Source organism: Grampus griseus, assembly GCF_964374135.1.
Source record: "Grampus griseus genome assembly, chromosome: 2".
In the NCBI taxonomy this organism is placed as follows: domain Eukaryota; kingdom Metazoa; phylum Chordata; class Mammalia; order Artiodactyla; family Delphinidae; genus Grampus; species Grampus griseus.
This window is the reverse complement of record NC_139018.1, coordinates 137,101,698-137,116,980: the sequence shown is the minus strand read 5'-3', so window position 1 is coordinate 137,116,980 and position 15,283 is coordinate 137,101,698.

The window sequence follows — 15,283 nt, the reverse complement described above, 5'->3', positions numbered from 1 at the left end:
TGAGTTGTTTTAGCAAATTATAGAAGTTGAGGAGGGTGTTGTGGGAACCTTCATCAGAAGTATAGGTGGTCCCCAGGACTTGTGACTGGTGTTTGAAGTAGAAGCAGTCCTTAACTCAGTGACATCTGCACTAAGTCCAAGCAGTCAGTGTCAGAATTGAAGGGAATTGTTGGATGCCAATTTGGTGTCAAAAGTGGTGTCAGAAAAAAGAAAAGGGAACAGTTGAAAAAATTAAGACTCAGAGAGAAGTCATTTATCTGGATCACACAGCTTGCATATGAAAGAGCTGGAATTGGAGTCTAGGTCTGTAAGATACCAGAACCTTGCAGTTAACCAGGCTGGAAGGATTCAAGGGGGAGCCTCACTATTCTGTTTGGTGGAACCTGCTGGAAATCAAGAGAGAAGAAGGAATGGAGAGGTACTGCACCTGCAGACAAAAATTTCTGCCTGCTATTCCAGGAAACGAAGAATGTTGCGTGCCATCAAGCCATCAGCCACTGCAGCTGCCCCTAGTGCTGCACCCTGAGAGGAATTCAGGATGGAGAAAAAGAGAATCCTGGCCCTAGATAGTTAAGATGCATATCTAAGGAATAATTTTAATAAGCCCAGACTGGTGCATCCTCCCATACATAGAAAGGCACTAAAATCATTAACTTGAGCTGTATTTTTTGTGATTAGCAGTAATCTTTTTCGGCAAAAACTCCTATATATCCTGGCTCTTCCCTTATCTCTTTGGAGCAGTTCTCCAGAGCTCTCTGAGAGGCTGTCTCCTGGGCTATAGTCCTCAGTAAAGTCCCCAAATAAAACATAACCTGAAACTTCTACGTTGTGAATTTTTCTTCAGTCAGTGAACCCATCTCAAGAAGCTCAAGTTCAAACTTCAGCTCTGGACTTGGAGTACCTAGATTCAATTACCAGCTCTATTACTTTACCGGCAAACTTAACAAGTTGTTTAAACTTTGTACCTCAGTTTCCTTATGTGTAAAATGGCAAAATAATAAAACTGGGAGACTGGTTCAAGATGGCGGAGTAGAAGGACATGCTCTCACTCCCTCTTTCGAGAACACCGGAATCACAAGTAACTGCTGAACAATCATCGACAGGAAGACACTGGAACTCACCAAAAAAGATACCCCACGTGCAAAGACAAAAGAGAAGCCGCAATGAGATGGTAGGAGGGACGCAATCACAATAAAATCAAATCCCATAACTGCTGGGTGGGTGACTCACAAACTGGAGAACACTTATACCACAGAAGTCCACCCACTGAAGTGAAGGTTCTGAGCCCACGTCAGGTTTCCGAACCTGGGGGTCCGGCAACGGGAGGAGGAATTCCTAGAAAATCAGACTTTGAAGGCTAGCGGGATTTGATTACAGAACTTTGACAGGGCTGGGGGAAAGAGAGACTCCACTCTTGGAGGGCACACACAAAGTAGTGTGTGCACTGGGACCCAGGGGAAGGAGCAGTGACCCCATAGGAGACTGAACCAGACCAACCTGCTAGTGTTCAAAGGTCTCCTGCAGAGGCGGGGGGTGACTGTGCCTCACCGTGAGGACAAGGACACTGGCAGCAGAAGTTCTAGGAAGTACTCTTTGGCCTGAGCCCTGCCAGAGTCCGCCATTAGCTCCACCAGAGAGCACGGCTAGGCTCCAGTGTTGAGTTGCCTCAGGACAAAAAACCAACAGGGAGGGAACCCAGTTCCACCCATCAGCAGACAAGCAGATTAAAGTTTTACTGAGCTCTGCCCACAAGAGCAACAGCCATCTTTACCCACCACCAATCCCTCCCATCAGGAAACTTCCACAAGCCTCTTATAGCCTCATCCACCAGAGGGCAGACAGCAGAAGCAAGAAGAACTACAGTTCTGCAGCCTGTGGAACAAAAACCACATTCACAGAAAGAAAGACAAGATGGAAAGGCAGAGGGCTATGTACCAGATGAAGAAACAAGATAAAACCCCAGAAAAACAACTAAATGAAATGGAGATAGGCAATCTTCCAGAAAGAGAATTCAGAATAATGATAGTGAAGATGATCCAGAAACTCGGAAAAAGAAAGGAGGCAAAGATCGAGAAGATGCAAGAAATATTTAACAAAGATCTAGAAGAATTAAAGAACAAACAGAGATGAACAATACAATAACTGAAATGAAAACTACACTAGAAGGAATCAATAGCAGAATAAGTGAGGCAGAAAAATGGATAAGTGACCTGGAAGACAGAATGGTGGAATTCACTGCTGCGGAACGGAATAAAGAGAAAAGAATGAAAAGAAATGAAGACAGCCTAAGAGACCATTAGACCTAAGACAGCATTAAATACAACAACATTCACGTTATAGGGGTCCCAAAAGGAGAAGAGAGAGAGAAAGGACCCGAGAAAATATTTGAAGAGATTGTAGTCGAAAACTTCTCTATGATGGGAAAGGAAATAGCCACCCAAGTCTAGGAAGTGCAGAGAGTCCCATACAGTATAAACCCAAGGAGAAACACATAGTAATCAAATTGGCAAAAATTAAAGACAAAGAAAAATTATTGAAAGCAACAAGGGAAAAACGACAAATAACATACAAGGGAACTCCCATAAGGTTAACAGCTGATTTCTCAGCAGAAACTCTACAAGCCAGAGGGGAGTGGCATGATATACTTAAAGTGATGAAAGGGAAGAACCTACAACCAAGATTACCCAGCAAGGATCTCATTCAGATTCGATGGAGAAATCAAAAGTTTTACAGACAAGCAAAAGCTAAGAGAATTCAGCACCACCAAACCAGCTCTACAACAAATGCTAAAGGAACTTCTCCAAGTGGGAAACACAAGAGAAGAAAAGGACCTACAAAAACAAACCCAAAACAATTAAGAAAATTGTAATAGGAACATACATATCGATAATTACCTTAAACGTGAATGGATTAAATGCTCCAACCAAAAGACACATGCTCACTGAATGGATACAAAAACAAGACCCATATATATGTTGTCTACAAGAGACCCACTTCAGACCTACGGACACATACAGACTGAAAGTGAAGGGATGGAAAAAGATATTCCATGCAAATGGAAATCAAAAGAAAGCTGGAGTAGCAATACTCATATAAGATAAAATAGACTTTAAAATAAAAAATGTTACAAGAGACAAGGAAGGATACTACGTAATGATCAAGGGATCAATCCAAGAAGAAGATATAACAATTATAAATATATATGCACCCAACATAGGAGCACCTCAATACATAAAGCAACTGCTAACAGCTCTAAAAGAGGAAATCGACAGTAACACAATAATAGTGGGGGACTTTAACACCTCACTTACACCAGTGGACAGATCATCCAAACAGAAAGTTAATAAGGAAACACAAGCTTTAAATGACACAATAGACCAGATAGATTTAATTGATATTTATAGGACATTCCATCCAAAAACAGCAGATTATACTTCCTTCTCAGGTGCGCTCAGAACATTCTGCAGGATAGATCATATCTTGGGTCACAAATCAAGCCTCAGTAAATTTAAGAAAATTGAAATCATATCAAGCATCTTTTCTGACCACAATGCTATGAGATTAGAAATCAATTATAGGAGAAAAAAAAAAACGTAAAAAACACAAACAAATGGAGGCAAAACAATACGTTACTAAGTAACCAAGAGATCCCTGAAGAAATCAAAGAGGATATCAAAAATACCTAGAGATAGGGGCTTCCCTGGTGGCGCAGTGGTTGAGAGTCCGCCTGCCGATGCAGGGGACACGGGTTCGTGCCCCGGTCCTGGAGGATCCCGCGTGCCGTGGAGTGGCTGGGCCCATGAGGCATGGCCACTGGGCCTGCGCGTCTGGAGCTTGTGCTCTGCGATGGGAGAGGCCACAGCAGTGAGAGGCCCGAGTACTGCAAAAAAAAAAAAAAAAAAAAAAAAACCTAGAGACAAATGACAATGAAAACACGATGATCCAAAACCTATGGGATGCAGCAAAAGGAGTTCTAAGAGGGAAGTTTATAGCTATACAATCTTACCTCAAGAAACAAGAAAAATCTCAAATAAACAATCTAACATTACACCTAAAGGAACTAGCAAAGGAAGAACAAACAATTCCCAAAGTTAGAAGAAGGAAAGAAATCATCAAGATCAGAGCAGAAATAAATGAAATAGAAACAATGAAAACAATAGCAAAGATCAATAAAACTAAAAGCTGGTTCTTAGAGAACATAAACGAAATTGATAAACCATTAGCCAGACTCATCAAGAAAAAGAGGGAGAGGACTCAAAACAATGAAAAGAAATGAAAAAGGAGAAGTTACAACAGACACGGCAGAAATACAAAGCATCTTAAGAGACTACTACACGCAACTCTATGCCAATAAAATGGACAACCTGGAAGAAATGGACAAATTCTTAGAAAGATGTAACCTTCCAAGACTGAACCAGGAAGAAATAGAAAATATGAACAGACCAATCACAAGTAATGAAATTGAAACTGTGGTTAAAAATCTTCCAACAAACAGAAGTCCAGGACCAGATGGCTTCACAGGTGAATTCTATCAAACATTTAGAGAAGAGCTAACACCCATCCTTCTCAAACTCTTCCAAAAAATTGCAGAGGAAGGAACGCTCCCGAACTCATTCTATGAGGCCACCATCACCCTGATACCCAAACCAGACAAAGATACTACAAAAAAAGAAAATTATAGACCAATATCACTGATGAATATAGATGCATATATCCTCAACAAAATACTAGCAAACAGAATCCAACAAAACATTAAAAGGATCATACACCATGATCAAGTGGGATTTAACCCAGGGAAGGAAGGATTCTTCAATATATGCAAATCAATCAATATGATACACCATAGTAACAAGTGGAAGCATGAAAACCATATGATCGGGTCAATAGATGCAGAAAAAGCTTTTGACAAAATTTGGCACCCATTTATGATAAAAACTCTCCAGAAAGTGGGCATAGAGGGAACCTACCTCAACATAATAAAGGCCATATATGACAAACCCACAGCAAACATCATTCTCAATGGTGAAAAACTGAAAGCATTTCCCGTAAGATCAAGAATGAGACAAGGATGTCCACTCTCACCACTATTATTCAACATAGTTTCGGAAGTCCTAGCCATGGCAATCAGAGAAGAAAAATAAATAAAAGGAATACAATTGGAAAAGAAGAAGTAAAACTGTCACTGTTTGCAGATGACATGATCCTATACATAGAGAATCCTAAAAATGCCACCAGAAAACTACTAGAGCTAATCAATGAATTTGGTAAAGTTGCAGGATACAAAATTAATGCACAGAAATCTTGCATTCCTATACACTAATGATGAAAAATCTGAAAGGGAAATTAAGGAAACACTCCCGTTTACCATTGCAACAAAAAGAATAAAATACCTAGGAATAAACATACCTAGGGAGACAAAACACCTGTATGCAGAAAACTATAAGACACTGATGAAAGAAATTAAAGATGATACCAACAGATGGAGAGATATACCATGTTCTTTGATTGGAAGAATCAATATTGTGAAAATGACTATCCTACCCACAGCAATCTACAGATTCAATGCAATCCCTATCAAATTACCAATGGCATTTTTTACAAAACTAGAACAGAAAATCTTAAAATTTGTATGGAGACACAAAAAACCCCAAATAGCCAAAGCAGTCTTGAGGGAAAGTAAATGGAGCTGGAGGAATCAGGCTCCCTGACTTCAGACTATACTACAAAGCCACAGTAATCATGACAGTATGGTACTGGCACAAAAACAGAAAGATAGATCAATGGAACAGGATAGAAAGCCCAAAGATAAACCCCCACACCTGTGGTCAACTAATCTATGACAAAGGAGGCAAGGAAACAGTGGAGAAAAGACAGTCTCTTCAGTAAGTGGAGCTGGGAAAACTGGACAGCTACATGTACAGTAATGAAATTAGAACACTTCCTAACACCATACACAAAAATAAACTCAAAATGGATTAGAGACCTAAATGTAAGAGTGGACACTGTAAAACTCTTGGAGGAAAACATAGGAAGAACACTCTTTTTCATAAATCACAGCAAGATTTTTTTTTTTTTTTTTTTTGCGGTACGCGGGCCTCTCACCACTGTGGCCTCTCCTGCCGCGAAGCACAGGCTCTGGGCGCGCAGGCTCAGCAGCCATGGCTCACGGGCCCAGCCGCTGCGCGGCATGCGGGATCTTCCCGGACCTGGGCGTGAACCTGGGCGCGAACCCGCCTGCATCGGCAGGTGGACTCTCAACCACTGCACCACCAGGGAAGCCCACAGCAAGATATTTTTTGATCCACCTCCTAGAATAATGGAAATAAAAACAAAAATAAACAAATGGGACCTAATGAAACTTCAAAGCTTTTGCACAGCAAAGGAAACCATAAACAAGACCAAAAGACAACCCTCTGAATGGGAGAAAATATTTGCAAACAAATCAACGGACAAAGGATTAATTTCCAAAATATATAAACAGCTCATGCAGCTCAATATTAAAAACAAACAACCCAATCCAAAAATGTGCAGAAGACCTGAATAGACTTTTTTCCAAAGAAGACATACAGATGGCCAAGAGACACATGAAAATCTGCTCAACATCACTAATTATTAGAGAAATGGAAATCAAAACTACGATGAGGTATCACCTCACGGGAGTTAGAATGGTCATCATCAGGAAATCTACAAACAACAAATGTTGGAGAGGATGTGGAGAAAAGGGAACCCTCTTGCACTGTTGGTGGGAATGGCAATTGATACAGCAACTATGGATAACAGTATGGAGGTTCCTTAAGAAACTAAAAATAGAATTACCATATGACCCAGCAATCCCACTACTGGGCATATACCCAGAGAAAACCATAATTCAAAAAGACACATGCACCCCATTGTTCATTGCAGCACTATTTACAATAGCCACGTCATGGAAGCAACCTAAATGACCATCGACAGATGAATGGGTAAAGAAGATGTGGTACACATATACAATGGAATGTTACTCAGCCATAAAAAGGAACGAAATTGGGTCATTTGTGGAGACGTGGATGCATCTAGAGACTGTCATACAGAGTGAAGTAAGTCAGAAAGAGAAAAACAAGTATTGTGTATTAACGCATATATGTGGAACCTAGAAAATGGTACAGATGAACCGGTTTGCAGAGCAGAAGTTGAGACACAGAAGTAGAGAAAAATCATATGGACACCAAGGGGGGGAAGTGGCAGGGGGTGGTGGTGGTGTGATGAATTGGGAGATTGGGATTGACATGTATACACTGATGTGTATAAAATGGATGACTAATAAGAACTGCTGTTTAAAAAAATAAATTAAGAATAAAAAAATAATAAAACCTATCCCATATGATTTTTTTGTGATTTATGAGTTAATATGTAAAGAGCACTAAAAATGTAATAGCACTTTATGTAATGACATAAATGTTAACATTATTATTATTGTTGTGTGATTATTGGTAAACAGCCCCAAAATGATAGACCTATAATAAAACGCTACAACCTAGGAAAGAAGAATACTTTGTTGTATTCTTATTTATTAAGATGTAATGATAAAATAAGCCAATTTCATACATCATATATGGAAATAAGTGCTGTTACTTTAAAGTAAGAATGGGGCAATTCTTTGACAGAAAATAAAATCTTTGAAGACAAAATAGCTAATCATTTAAAACAAAATTGTGAAACCAAAATTTCTTCGAGGAAGCGGCTAGTGCATTTCAGGGCAGGGAGTCTGTTCGAGGCCACTAGGAGAATCCAGCACTCCCTGTGAGATGGTAGAGAGAGTGGGGAGCTTTTTTCTAATTAGTGTGGTGATCTATAGGCGCTTTCCTGGCACGAGCTTGGGAATTGGACCTTACAGAGACATTAGGAGAAGAGGAAAGCAAGAAGGACAGAATCAGAAACAGAGCCCCAGGAACACACCAGGCAAAAAGGAAGTAGCCAGGAGCCCATGTGTCAGTATTCAGCATGTCATAGAAAACTCTGAATATGGGAGGATGGAGGCCAATCTGGGGGTGGTAGTGAGGAGAGGGTGCACAGGGGCTGAAGGGGATGCTACCTCGTACCAAAGTATGGGGATTATAATAACTAGTAGGCATTCAGGGATATAGCCAAGAGGGCTGTGGTTCAGGATGTGGCTCTACTAGATCAAGCATAAGACTAAGTGCTAACAAGGGGAAGGAAGAAAACAGTCTAGTCATTGAGGCTGGACCACATGCACATTACGGGGGAGCTGCAGCATTGGGTCCACACTGCAGAGAGCTCGCTCCTGGCACTTTCCATACCAGATGCTACATGCCAAGCCCTGCCTGCTGGTGTCGCTAAGCCACTTGCTGTTTGAGTGCCCGGCCTGCGGGACGCTAGCTGTTCAGAGCTAAAGAATGCAGGAATGGCACGCCACACAGTTCCCAAATAGTATGCCTTGTTAAAAATATTTTAATACCCCTTTAATTTTGGCCGGGAGAGCTGATTTCAGTCAGGTGTATTTATAAGAAAAATGTCACATGTATTGAACAAGTAGGCTTTCTCTACACACACAAAGAAAGCGGGTGGAGAAGAGAAAGAGAGAACTAAACTTGAGATCAGTCAAATAATTGGGTTATTTGGAAAACAGCAAGGACCTATTTGGGGGACAAGTGCCATCATCTATTTTCAAAATCACCATTTTTCTCAGATCCAAGCATTTCTCCTTTTTCTAAGCCCTTACTGCTGGGCCTACGTGGGAAGTACTTCTTGACGGCAAGTATATTCTGGCAGGGTTTAACAAGCACACATTTTACAATGAAAATAAACGTTTGAAGAATTTCCTATCCTGGAGGGCTTGAAGATTAAGATATCTTCTCTCCAGAAAGGTTTAAAAATGTTACTTCTAAAAACAGAAGGATGAGCTCATTTACCTCTGAAACTACCACGGGTCAGTTATCAAACATGCATTGGCCCTTTGCAATGTGTAACACACCATGGCTCATAGGTGGTATGGGGCTAAGTGAGGGAGGATTCCTGCCCTGCAAAAAGATTCTAATCCCTCTGAGCCAACATGCCCTGAATGAATATTGAAATGGTACAAGGCAATGGATCCTATAGCCCTCTATCAGCTGGTATCCACTCAGTAAAATAAAAAAACACACCAGTTATTTTAGCATTCAGAATTTAATATAGGGACTTAGTGAGACAGGAATTGAATAACAAAGGCAAAAGTGACTGCTGAGTTAAGTTAGAGATTCTAACTTCAGGAAGCAAATACCACTCCCCACCCCTCCAGGCTGGGGAAACTAAAGAAAGAGAAAGGGGCTATTAGAACCCAGGAGTGTGGAGAAGGGGCCTTGCCGAATAGGACATAGATCTCTGAGGAGGGAGGGCAGCCCAGCTAACAGGGGTGCTATGGGATTCAGAGAAGGCCCTGCAAAGAGCTGAGATTCAGACCTCTAAGGAGAAGGCACAAGGATGCCAATCCTAGCAATGTGTAGGGGTATGAGGGAGGGAAGGGGTACTGATAATGGAATCAACTGCTTCTGCAAGGGTGAAGAACCATCACTGGAGTGAAGTTGAGAGCAACGGGAAGCAAGTCAGAAGAAAGCAGTTCCTTCCATCTACTCCATCCTCCCCGTCTGCCTCTAGAGCCCACTATTGGCAGAACTGAGCAGAGGGCCCCTGGCAAAGCAGAAATGTGGTTTTCAGAATCCCAGCCTTAGCATCCCCAAAACAGAGTGAAGAGGGTAAGATAGGAGACAGTAGCTCGATAACCAAGAGAATACCTTATAAGAGGCACAGAGAGAAATTGTTTAGGGCACTTTAGATATGATGAAATGACTCTGGGCTCATTGGTCAGGCAAGCCTCCATGGACAAACAAGTGATCTGATAGTTTCATTATAGCCTGGACAGATTCCACTGTGGGTCATTCATTCATCATTCATTTATTCACTCAATAATTATATAAACACCTGCTAGATATCAAGGGCTCTGTGAAACACTGGAAATACAAGGATGACTATGACGGAATAGGTCCCTATCTTCATAAAACTTGCATTAGAGAAAAGAGAAAAAAATAAAAAACAACCACCAAAACTCCAGATATGAATAAGCTTATGAAGGAAATAAAACAGGGTAATGCGATCAGGAGATACAAGAAGGGGTTGAGACCTCTTCAGATTAAGCCACCAGGAAGGTGGTCTTCAAGAAGGAGTTTTCAGTGTAGACAGGAATGCTGAGACAGCTAAGTATTCACATAACTGAGAAGGGGGGTAGCCATAGGAACAACACATACAGCAAGTGCAAAAGCCTTGAGGCAGTAATGTGCTTGCATCGTTTAAGGAGCAGAAAGAAGGGCAGGTTGTTGGTGGCAGAGTGAACAAGGGGACTAGTGGTCAAGCATGAGGCGGCAGAAACAACCAGGCACACACCTTATAGGGCTGATAGGCTCTTTGTTGACTGCGCTGAAAATTTTAAAAGATCACCTGTTACTGTTATGTGGAAATTGCACTGTTGCAAAACAAAACAGGCACAGGGTAACCAACTGTCCAGGCAAGAGATTTTGGTGTTTTGGCTTCAGGTGGTAGCAGTGGAGATGGTGAGAAGTGATTACATTTGCAATATCTTTTCGAAGTATCTCCAACAGAATTTGCTTGTGGAATAGATAGATGCCAAGGGTGAGGGAAAGAGGGATTTAGGAATCTGCAGCATGAGGTAGGTAAGAGCCTACTATAAGTTTGGGAGAATCTCAAGGAGGATCGGGTTTGGGGGAAGTTGGGGGAGGCATGTTGGTCTGAGACATCTCTTAGATACCCAGGTAGACGTAGAACAGACTGTTGGACTTGGGAGCACACCACTCATGGGAGAGGCGGTGCTGGAAATATACTCGTGGGATGACCACGGTGGAAGGATCACCCAAGAAATATGGAGTAAGAGATACATGGAATGGAGCTAGCTTTGGGGTGAGCTATCTTCAGTCTAAATCAGGGGCTGAGGCAGCTCAGCATTTGCTAGGGTACACAGGGATACACAAGGGTTTTAGTCAAGTGGAGACTGGCAAAAATGGTTCACATCCTCCGATGAGGTTGGCACCACAGATCTAGGTGCTGAGTGCATTTTGGAGCAGGGGAGGTAACAGAACAGGAGGCAGTAAGGGAAGGGGCATCCCCCCCCCCAGCAGGGACATCAGCCTGAGCAAAAACAGAGAGGAGGGATTTACAGAAATATTCTGTGGGATAGAAAGAAAACAACTCTTACTTAGGTCAGAGACGCCAAGGAGAAGCAGGGCACATCCTGAACAATGTGTTAGTGTTGGAAATCTTCTTAGAATCCATTTATTCCAACCTCACACTTAGACCTGAGGAAGCTGAGACCTAGAGGTGTTACTACCTTAGGCAGATTCACACAGTCACTTAGTACCTAAGCCGTGCTCTCCTTCTGTTCATCCTCATCTTCTATGAGTGCATATGGTAGAGCTCACGCTGGGAAACTGCGGTTTTACCTAGAAGCAGTGAGGAAATACAAAAGGCTTTTGAACAGAAAAATGGGGCAGCGTAAGTGATGCTTTGTGCGGAATTAATTCTGGTGGTCAGGAAGAAGATGAAGACCCAGGAAGGCCAGGTGGGCAGCCTGGGTGGAGGTCAAGGCACATGGGAGAAAAGCCTGCATGTGCACAGCCATCCTCCAGACACCCAGGTCTATGGCTAAGAGGGGTTTTAAGCTAAAAGATAAAAATCCAGATCCTTTGCCTTCCTTGTTGTGGTGCTATCTCAAATCACACTATTTTCTTCCCTTGTCACTCACTATTCTATGAGAAAGTATGAGCAGGTATGGGGATATTTGGTGAGCTTGGGAAGGATGTGTGAACTGACAGATTCTTCAGAAACCCCTTTTCTTGCAGGAGACATACCCATTTAAATTTGACTATCTAATCAGTGACTTAGGAGAAGGACTCGATTGAAAAAAAAATTGTATACGTACAACAATTATATAAAATTAAGTAACATATTATAAAAATAAAATTATATATATAACCTTCCTATGATATATATTATATATGGTTATATATGATACATAATTTTTTTAACATCTTTATTGGAGTATAATTGCTTTACAATGGTATGTTAGTTTCTGCTTTACAACAAAATGAATCAGTTATATATATACATATGTTCCCATATCTCTTCCCTCTTGCGTCTCCCTCCCTCCCACCCTCCCTATCCCACCCCTCCAGGCGGTCACAAAGCACCGAGCTGATCTCCCTGTGCTATGCGGCTGCTTCCCACTAGCTATCTACCTTACGTTTGGTAGTGTATATATGTCCATGCCTCTCTCTCGCTTTGTCACAGCTTACCCTTCCCCCTCCCCATATCCTCAAGTCCATTCTCTAGTAGGTCTGTGTCTTTATTCCTGTCTTACTCCTAGGCTCTTCATGACATTTTTTTTCCTTAAATTCCATATATGTGTGTTAGCATACGGTATTTGTCTCTCTCTTTCTGACTGACTTCACTCTGTATGACAGACTCTAGGTTCATCCACCTTATTACAAATAGCTCAATTTCGTTTCTTTTTATGGCTGAGTAATAATATGTGCCACATCTTCTTTATCCATTCATCTGATGATGGACACTTTGGTCGTTTCCATCTCTGGGCTATTGTAAATAGAGCTGCAATGAACATTTTGGTACATGACTCTTTTTGAATTATGGTTTTCTCAGGGTATATGCCCAGTAGTGGGATTGCTGGGTCATATGGTAGTTCTATTTGTAGTTTTTTAAGGAACCTCCATACTGTTCTCCACAGTGGCTGTATCAATTTACATTCCCACCAACAGTGCAAGAGGGTTCCCTTTTCTCCACACCCTCTCCAGCGTTTATTGTTTCTAGATTTTTTGATGATGGCCATTCTGACTGGTGTGAGATGATACCTCATTGTCGTTTTGATTTGCATTTCTCTAATGATTAATGATGTTGAGCATTGTTTCATGTGTTTGTTGGCAGTCTGTATATCTTCTTTGGAGAAATGTCTATTTAGGTCTTCTGCCCATTTTTGGATTGGGTTGTTTGTTTTTTTGTTATTGAGCTGCATGAGCTGCTTATAAATTTTGGAAATTAATCCTTTGTCAGTTGCTTCATTTGCAAATATTTTCTCCCATTCTGAGGGCTGTCTTTTGGTCTTGTTTATGGTTTCCTTTGCTGTGCAAAAGACTTGAAGTTTCATTAGGTCCCATTTGTTTATTTTTGTTTTTATTTCCATTTCTCTAGGAGGTGGGTCAAAAAGGATCTTGCTGTGATTTATGTCATAGAGTGTCCTGCCTATGTTTTCCTCTAAGAGTTTGATAGCTTCTGGCCTTACATTTAGGTCTTTAATCCATTTTGAGCTTATTTTTGTGTATGGTGTTAGGGAGTGATCTAATCTCATACTTTTACATGTAGCTGTCCAGTTTTCCCAGCACCACTTATTGAATAGGCTGTCCTTTCTCCACTGTACATTTCTGCCTCCTTTGTCAAAGATAAGGTGACCATATGTGCGTGGGTTTATCTCTGGGCTTTCTATCCTGTTCCATTGATCTATCTTTCTGTTTTTGTGGCAGTACCATACTGTCTTGATTACTGTAGCTTTGTAGTATAGTCTGAAGTCAGGGAGCCTGATTACTCCAGCTCCGTTTTTCGTTCTCAAGATTGTTTTGGCTATTTGGGGTCTTTTGTGTTTCCATACAAATTGTGAAATTTTTTGTTCTAGTTCTGTGAAAAATGCCAGTGGTAGTTTGATAGGGATTGCATTGGATCTGTAGATTGCTCTGGGTAGTAGAGTCATTTTCACAATGTTGATTCTTCCAATCCAAGAACATGGTATATCTCTCCATCTATTTGTATCATCTTTAATTTCTTTCATCAGTGTCTTATAATTTTCTGCATACAGGTCTTTTGTCTCCTTAGGTAGGTTTATTCCTAGATATTTTATTTTTTTTGTTGCAATGGTAAATGGGAGTGTTTTCTTGATTTCACTTTCAGATTTTTCATCATTAGTGTATAGGAATGCCAGAGATTTCTGTGCATTAATTTTGTGTCCTGCTACTTTACCAAATTCATTGATTAGCTCTAGTAGTTTTCTGGTAGCATCTTTAGGATTCTCTGTGTATAGTAAATGATACATAATTTTATAAAAATATATTTCTAATATATATTAGATATAAAATATACATCTCTCTACAATATCTATATTTGTATGTATGTGTGTATCTTCTATCTATCTATCTATCTATATTTTTAGGGATATCTGGTCTATTACCCCTAGTTGGATTATAAACTGTCCAGCTCATAAGTAATGGTTTCTATATAAGGTCCAAACCAAGGTATTTTGAGACTGAAAATGGATATTATTAATAATATTGCCAAGATGATGACTTGGGGGCTGTCCCAGACAGAATGTCCCAGACAACTAGGAAATATGGTCATCTTATTTTTAGTTGTTTTTCCTCTGCTCTCCCTAACACCTAGTTTTCACACCAAGCACCATGGGAACTTGAAAAATGCTAACTGAATTTGAAAAGTCTGCTCCCCCCTGATTTTTAGGCAATTATGAAGAAGCACATTATGGGGACAGATTTTCAGATTTTAGGTCCTATGTGCAAATCCCAACTTTGCCAACAGCTTATGTGATTTTGGACAAGTTGTTTAACCATCCCAGGATGTCACTTTTGGTCTTTGTAAAATAAAGGTTTGTGTGAGGATAAAGGAGATGATACACTCGGAGGATCTTGTACTTTTAAAAACGTGAGCCCCTTCTTCTATTAAAAGCACTCAGCAAATAGGGCCATTAGCGTACTGGAAAATGTTATTTTTTTCTTCCTCCCTTCCTTCCTCCCTCCCTGCTTTCCTTCCTCCCTCCCTCCCTCCCTTCCTTCCTTCTATCGTTCATTCGTTATCCATCCATCCATCCATCCATCCATCCATCCATCCTTATGGAAACCATAGTAAAGTGTCAGGCCATCCAGGAGACTAAATCACATCATGTAGGGCCCAGTATTACCCTTTCTTCCAAAACACTTATATATAGGTAAAATCTGCCTACTCTAAACATTAAAGTTGATGACAGCCTTTGGGTTAGCACTGACACTGCTGAACAAGATAATCATGCTATAGTTATATTGTACTTATTATACACAAATATAATGAAATCTATATAATTAAATCCATCATTGATGACAATAAATGTATTTCACCTGACTTCTGCAATTCATCTTCCTCTGGGCTCTTGGGAAAAGAATTTACCATATCATATACCCTCAGATGAAGACCA